At 46.8% G+C, this 8,144-nt stretch overlaps 1 long non-coding RNA gene across 1 annotated transcript; it reads left to right on the top strand.

Annotated features, from left to right (window-relative positions):
- The first annotated feature begins 4,931 nt into the window (after positions 1–4,931).
- LOC148108164 (uncharacterized) lies at positions 4,932–7,339 on the top strand. The gene is made up of 2 exons (XR_015721154.1): positions 4,932–5,495; positions 6,019–7,339. It is a non-coding gene; the product is annotated as an uncharacterized LOC148108164 (long non-coding RNA).
- Positions 7,340–8,144: the final 805 nt, after the last annotated feature.

Genomic DNA, 8,144 nt, shown 5'->3' with positions numbered 1-8,144 from the left:
ACCAGGATGATCAGGGTCTGGGGCTCAGACCAGAGAGTCCCATCCCTTCGGGAACTTGTGCAAGAAAAGGGACTTGAGGGCCCACCTAGAAAAGGCTCTAGGCTTGAAAGTACAATTGCCTTTAGGGGTGAAATGAGAAAGCATTGGTCACTTCAACACATCTTGTTAGCTGAGCCACCACAGCCTTTCTCTCTCTGAATAGGCTTTATTAAGAACTGTATGCCTTTGAGTCATCAGTCAACATCCCTACTGCAGACAGGAGAAAGCAGAGGCTTAGCATCTCCAACGCTGCTCAAGATCATAGACGTTGGGCCTGAGAACTGTCCAGAGCATGGAATGCATGGCATTTCCCTATGCTGCTGCGGCCTGGTCTGTTCCTAAGGTGGGGAGAAAGGTTCAGGGGAAATCCACCTTCCTCGGCAGGCCCCAGGGGAGCTGGTTGTTTCTAGTGTGGGTTCTGGCCTTGCCGTGATCATCTGTGGGTCCTGAGATTGGACATCAATCTGGACCTGTTCTCACCCCAGACCAGCATTGGATGTTGTTGTGGGCTGAGGCACCTGCTGCTTGTCAAGGGAGATGGAGTAGCTGAGCCTTTGGAGCAAGCAGCTCCTCAAAGATGGCCTGGATTGAACTCTGAAAAGACAGAGTCCACTACCTGGGCCAGGAGGCATCAGAGGCCTTGCACCCAATCCGTGCTTGAAAGGCTGATTCACGGTGGCAGACAACCTCCCATATGGAGGTCCAAAAAGACATATGAGGACACAGCTTGTGACCCGGGGGACATACAATGAGTCGATGTGCTCTGAGAGGTGATACGTTACAGAGGAACATATAGAATGGCTTCTTCCCACCGTTCCTTTTATGTTCAATCACCCTGTGTGGGGTGAGGATTCATAAGGCCTTGGACACGTTCTCCAAGGACAGTGGAGCTGGGTTCTACACAGGATGGCTGGGGTGAGTCAAGAAAATACTCAAAACAGTAGCAAAATGCAAAGACACTCATGGCTGCGGGAAAAGTCACACAAAACAGAATGAAACAGAATAACCCACGCCCCAAACTGCAAAAAACACGAACACTATTCTCTACCATTCCCACCTATGGGAAGAGTGTCTTCCTACTTTCTCCCACAGCTGGTGGTGGAGGTGTGGATACTGGGATGACTTTGTGGTTGGGCCTGTGGGGCACTCATGTGGAAACACCATGGGAGGGCCCCAGGTTTGTCCCCATATTTGTGTGGGGGCCCTGGGTGTGTGGAACCCTCTTCCCATTCTCACCTCAGAGCGGCACTGATCCTGGGTGGCCTGGTGCACCTGCCACTTGTCTAGGGCGTTGTAGTTGAAGTCCCAGACCAGCTCTTCGATGACCTCCTGGGTGCAGCTCTGAAAATGCAGTGCCCCATAGACATGGGGTCAAGAGACATTAGTGTCCTCCCAGGACATTGCCACAAGGGGCCACCCGCATTAGAAATCCTGTTCTCCAGTTGAGGCAAAGAGGGGCAGCTGAAAAGACATCGAGCAAGGAGGTAGCCGGATGAAACTCTAGAGCTCATGATTAACATCGAGGTAGTTGAGCTTGGTCCCCAGTGCTCAGCTTCTCATCCCGCCTGCTATGACCTGGGGTGTGAACATGAAAGATGGGCCAGGCTTCCAACACCTGGCTGCTTCCTTCTGCCCAGGAAGGGTGTGTCCCACATCCTCTGTCCCCTTCTCTACACATAGACAACCAGCCCCCCACCCCAACACACACACAGGGACACACATAATGAGGGGCAAGAGGTGTGGGCCTGCTGAGGTGGCATCACAGTTGTTGCCTGCTCTCCAGTGGGCTGCCCTGAGCTGCCTCGTGTTACCTGTTGGTGTCTCCTGCCACATGTCCAGAGGGCTCGGAAAAGCGGGCTGAGCCGACGTCTACAATTATTTGCAAGTCTCTCTCTCTGGGCTTGCCTGGGCCCAGAGACCCTGAAGGGAGGAAGGCAGCAAGAGAACATCCTGTTCTCTCGAACGTCTCCACCAAAGTGAGCTGGAGAGCAGGTTGTCTTTTGAATCTGGGTGCCCGGTTACCAGAGTTCTAAGTTCAGTTGGGGCCTATCACAGAGGAAGTGAGGTCACTCTTTCAAGATTCTAATCCCTGGGACCATGTGTTCAGTCAGACCTATCCAGAGCCCCTTCTTGGCAGTTGACTCCTTAGCTTTCTCCCCCATGTCATCTCCTTAACTGGACACAATGAGCCAAAAAGGCCATAGCCACCACTCTCTGGAAATGGAACTAGGGTCTGAAGCTTCAGGAGGCAGAGCTGAATTCAGACCTTACGTTCTGTGTTTCTTTGCGCACTTGTGTGTCCTATGTCATTGTGTCTCTCACGTAGTCCCCACTTTCCCAGCCTGCAGTGTGGGGATCAGGCTAGAATCTACTTCCTTGGCACATCCTCTGGTGTCTGTGGATAAGAGTATTTATTACATGTGTGGGGTGGTCCCCTGTGTATCTGAGGCACAATTTTCAAGATGGAAGAATTACAAGAAGGGGTGGGACTTGGCATGGAGTGCTGCTCAGAAGAGGCCTGGGTTCCAGCCCTGTAATACTGCAACTGTCACTTTCCCTCTTGGCCTCATTTTAAGGTGGGCACCATGATGGTCTGGAAAAGCAAGAAGATGCAGGCATTGTCATCCTCTGTAGTAAAACCATGCAATTGTTTCCCGTTATATGAAGAACGAGACCCCGTTACCTCGTTTGGGTCTATGAGGGGAGCGGCTTTCACCATGGCTCCTAGGGATCCTGACCTGTGGTATAGGCATCAGACTGTAACCGCTAAGTGGTCAGTGACTGGCTTTTGACCCACAGGACATATTCAACGTGATGAAGTACCATGCCTAGAGCTTGTCTACATGTCATGCAAAGAGTTTCTCACTCCCTAGTTACTTTCCATCATGTTCCACTACTCACTCCTTCCCTTTCCCTTCTTCTTCTCTCTCTCTGAACCTGAACCAAGCACCGATGTTTTGAGCTGCCATCTACAGAGGCTCACAGGACAGAGAACGGAGGCAGTGCCAAGGCCAAAAGACACACAGGAACTCAGGTTCTGAGTCCAGATGGCATCCCGAGTCACGTGAGCCAACTTATGACAAAATCCTCTTCCAGTATGGCCCTGGTCACAGCCGCAGCCACTGACACACCTTGAGCCTGGGGAACCATGCTAATTTGGGCCCGCATTCTTCACCCACAAATACTGTTAGAAATTAAAGCGATGCACCTGCACATGCAGGGTATCAGGGCAATGCAGTCCCGGGGCAACTCTAGATAAGTAACAGTCTCCCAGGCCTCAGCATCTGTCCCTGCCTTCCTCCCTCCCCTCTGCTCTCCTCCTAGTGTCCCTGCAGCCACCCTGGCTGCCTTTTTCACTCCTCTGGCCAAACTGGCTTCTGTTATTGAGTGTCTGCAGCACAAGTCACTTCTTCCTGAAACGCTGCTCCCTGACGTGTGCAGGCCTAGCTCCCTTTGGTCAATCTGTTCTCAGCAACCTCAGCCTCAGTGAGGCCTTTCATATCTTTCCATGCAGTGACTCCCCAGCCTTCCTCCGTAGCACACTTCATTCCTAGTACAGAGCGCTTGCTCTTTTCTTTTACGTGCGTTCACTTTGGAGCTTTGGTCCATGTGTAGACTGGGAGCTCCTAAAGCAAAGGAGCCCTAGGTAATTTCAGCTCCGCGCACGGGCCCAGCAAGATACCTGGCATAGGGCAGTGCTCAGTGTGTAGTTACTCAATGAATAATTGAGAAGATCTTGGAGCCCACCTCCCCTCTTAAGCACCTAGACTGCAGAATGCTACTAAAACTTTCAAGCTGTTTCTGGGCAGGGGCGACAACCACAATGGCCTCTGCCTGACTCTTCCTGCTCCAGTTCCTCCAGCAGAACTCACCAGCTACCATGGACAAGGAAGCGCCCTGCACCCAGTTCTCCAGCTCTGGTGGCACAGCTCCACGCAGGCACACCAGCAAAAAAAGCCATGCCTTTTCTCGGGGGTCCTCAACGCAGTGCCTTTGCAGAGTCACAAAGCAAAGGAGCAGGATCTCTATTTTTCCCTTCTCTGTGGAATCTGAGACAAAGAAGAGAAAAGGAGGAAGACTAACTCAGAACAAGAAATCAGATAGAAGTAACCAGAAGCAGAGGGCGGAGGGGGTGCGGGAACTGAGTGAATGGTGAAAAGGTACAAATTCCAGTTTCAGATCAATAAGGAATAGGGATTTACAGTACACCCCAGGACTACAGTTCATTACTGCTCTATGGTGTATTTGAGAGGTGTGAAAAGAGCAAGTTCTGAGAGTTCTCATCACAAAGAAAAACCTCTCTTTCTTTTCTTTTTACTTCATTTTTGTATCTCTAGAGATGATGATGGCGGCGGACTAAATTTATTCTGGCGATCGTTTCACAGTATACGAAAGGAACATCATTACGCCAGGTATCTTAAACATACACAGTTCTGTATGTCAAATGTATCAAAACAACTGGAGCAAAAAAATATTTTAATATTCATAGAGAGCATCAGGAAATTGGACATGGTAAAAAGAACGTCACGTAAACAAAACTGAAAACAGCAGAACCGAAAGCCAGTAGGTTATCCTAGGGGTTAAAAACTTCAAGCCATTGGCATAGAAAGTTGATTCTGAAATTAAAAATCAGTGAATTAAAATTAAAGCAGATGAAATAGAATTTTAAAATGTTGTTCCATTTAACAATTTGTCAAAGAATAGAAAGTCTTAATAAGTGACGTCAGATAGTAACTTTTGAAAAAACTGTTCATGTTTTGGAAAATTCTGATTGTAAGCTTCCAAGTGGGCACAGAATGAGAACATTTTGTTTGATCAAAGTCGCCTCATGGAAAATGGCTGAAGCAAAATGTCTGAGATAGGACCTAAACAAAAGGATATAAATGGCTAGACGAAATTGTCCTGAGTTCGTTTCTCCGTATTTGCAGTTTACATTTATTTTCATGTCGTTAAGTCCATTAAGTTCATGGAGTACATTCTAAGGGTATTCCATGCATTAATATGTTTGAACAACCTCCCTGTAACCCAGCTTCACATCTCATTGTATCTTGTAAAACTCAAACTCTATACCATGAATCAGAAACTTCCGATGACCGCCTACTTCCAGCCCTTGGCAACACCATTCTACTGTCTTTGGCAATTTACTCTAGGTAGGTCCTAAGAGTGAAGTCAAAGTGTGTATTTTCATGAATACTCATCTACTTAGCATAATATCCTCAAGGTTCACCCATGTTGTGGCATATGTCAATGTCTTCTTCCACTTTGAAGAATCAATGCTATTCCAATATGTGTACATACAACATCTGTTCCTCCCTCGACAGATACTTGGATTGCTTTCATGGTTAAGCTATTATGAATAATGATGCCATGAAAATGTGTGTTCAGATATGTCTTCAAGACCATGCTGTCAATTAATTTGGGTATACACCCCAGAAGTGGAGTTACTGGAACACATAGTAAGTCTAATTTTAATTTTTTTTGAAACTACCATACTGATTTCACAACTATGCTGTTAAACATCCCTACCACACACATTGAATAAGGCTTCCATCTTCTCCACATCTTGGCCAACACTTGCTCTTTTTTCCCCTTCTGATTGCTTTTTTTTTTTTTTTTGGAAGAGTCATCTTAAAGGATGTAAAATGGTATCTCATTGCTTTTTATAATTTGCATTTCCCTTAACATTAGTGATGTATCTTTTCAAATTTCTTTTCACGTGCACATCTTTGAGGATATGCCTATTCCCAATTTGCACATTCACGCATTGCATTCATTTTGTTGTCTGTTGTTGAGTTCATGTGATCTCTATTCATTCTGGATATTGAGCCCCTGCCAGATAGACAGTTTGCAAATATGGTCTCCCATCTTGTGGATTGTGTTTTTACTTCATTGCTAATGTCTTTAACGTCACAAAGATTGTAAGTATTCTGAATGTCCTGTACGTGAATTTATTTTTCTTTTCTATCCTGTGCCTTGCAGGTCATATCCATTAAAGCATGGCCAAATCCTATTTTGTGAAGCTATGAAAATGAATATTATTGGGCTGCACTTCCGAGATGAAAAAGGTTCATTAGTGGAGTAAGAGAGCAGCATGAACTGGAGAAGCACTGGCATGATGATGGGGTCATGACGCTATGTGATCGCAAGAGGATAGGAATATGTATGATGGGCCAGCATGAGCTGTGTACTGGAAATGGGACCTTGTCCATTTTGTGCAGCACCTACGTGGATGATGGGAGCAGTGAGACATATGACTGGACGGATCCCCGAGCTCAGCCCTTCTTCCAAGTTAGACTTTCATTGCACTCTGATCCATTAACGTTTGAAGAGTTTCTTAATCAGATGAGGGACATAGTCTTACATGCTAGACGGTGATGAACATGGTGTGTGGGCGTGTCTGCAAGGAACTCCGTATCCCTCCCGTCTTGGTGAGCCACTGTCTGGAGTCAATGGCAAAGAAGGTTAGAGTACTAAATTACACTGGGGTCAAACCAAAGGGGAACAGTATGTCCCTCCTATGCTGAGCTGAAGTCAGGCAAGACCTTTATATGTTTGCTCTGTGTTCCCAGTTCATGGTCCCTAAGTTTTTTTTTTTTTTTAAGATTTTTATTTATTTATTTATTTGACAGAGACAGCCAGTGAGAGAGGGAACACAAGCAGGGGGAGTGGGAGAGGAAGAAGCAGGCTCCCAGCAGAGAAGCCTGATGTGGGGCTCGATCCCAGAACGCTGGGATCACGCCCTGAGCTGAAGGCAGACGTTTAACGACTGCGCCACCCAGGCGCCCCATGGTCCCTAAGTTCTGCATGTTCCTCTCTGGGAGAGAGGAGATGGACATGTTTGAGGGGGAGCTGGAGAGCTGTATCACCACCAGGAATGAGACCGAGAGCCGACTCCCAGTCATCGTGCAAGTGAAAAAATGGGATCAATGTCATCAAAGAGAAAACCATCAGCCAGCAGTATTCATGCCGCCTGTGAGGAAATCTTGTCGAGAGGCACTTGTAAGTGATGGAGGGTGCACACCTGTAGTAACTCTGTGGCAAGTACAGATGTTACCTGCTTGAGGTGACCCACCTTGAAGAAACAAAGTTTTTGCCACCCTGTCAAGGGTGCTCAGAATGGACTCGAAGGGCAAGAGGCCTGGAACTGAAAGCATGTTTGAAAGTCTCTTTAGGGCTGAAATGAAAAAGGCAGCATGCCCTGAAAACTGCCTCACCTTGAATAGGCTAGCTCCCTTCATTGCTTGTGGGAAGAAAAGAAATCATCCGGTATTTTTCGTATTGAAAACAAGAAAACACAGAACCTTGGATTTCTGTTATTTTTTTATTGAAATTCGATTAGCCGACATACAGTCCATCCTTATTTCAGATGTAGTGTTGAATAACTCATCAGTTGCATATACCACTCAGTGCTCATCACATCACGTGCCCTCCTTTATGCTCCTCACCCAGTTGCCCCATCCCCCCACCCAACTCCCCTCCAGCCACCCTCAGTTGTTCTCTGTGCTTAAGAGCCCCTCATGGTTTTGCTCCGTCTCTGATGGCTTCCCGGTCAGTTTTCCCTCCTTTCCCCTATGATTATCATCAGTTTTCACTCATATGTGGAACGTAAGAAACAGTGTAGAGGATCATAGTGGATTTTCTTTAAAAGGATGTTATTTTCTGTCTTTCCATGTTTGACCGCATTTCACTTTTCTTTAAAAATGACACGTTCAAATGATATGTCCATTGACCCTGGAGGGTTGGGCGTTCTTCACACTTCCTCAATGAGTTAGGACCCTGAACCAGGTGTCAGGAGAACCTCCTCTGTGTTATTGTTCCCCGGGTGCCCTTGTTGGGCTTCAGCTTCCTTATCTGTAACACGATGAGAGATACGAATGCTAAATATTTTCCGAAAGTTGTTCCCGCTCCAAACTTTCGATGGCTACCAAGAGTCGAATATTGCTTCATCCACGAGACAAAGGTTAGGAATCGTTATTTCAATTACTTCGTAAAGACACACAACCAAGTAGAATGAGAACACCAGAGGAGCATCGCTCCAATAGGACTCGAGTGAAACTCTGCTCCAACTGCCAGTAGCATAGGACGTTACCTTTTATGTGAACACA

Source organism: Ursus americanus, chromosome 22 (genome assembly GCF_024610735.1).
Source record: "Ursus americanus isolate L20-20 chromosome 22, mUrsAme1.1.p, whole genome shotgun sequence".
Classification (NCBI taxonomy): Eukaryota; Metazoa; Chordata; class Mammalia; order Carnivora; family Ursidae; genus Ursus; species Ursus americanus.
Note: the sequence above shows the minus strand (reverse complement) of the source record. Positions and strands in the feature narration are given on the sequence as shown.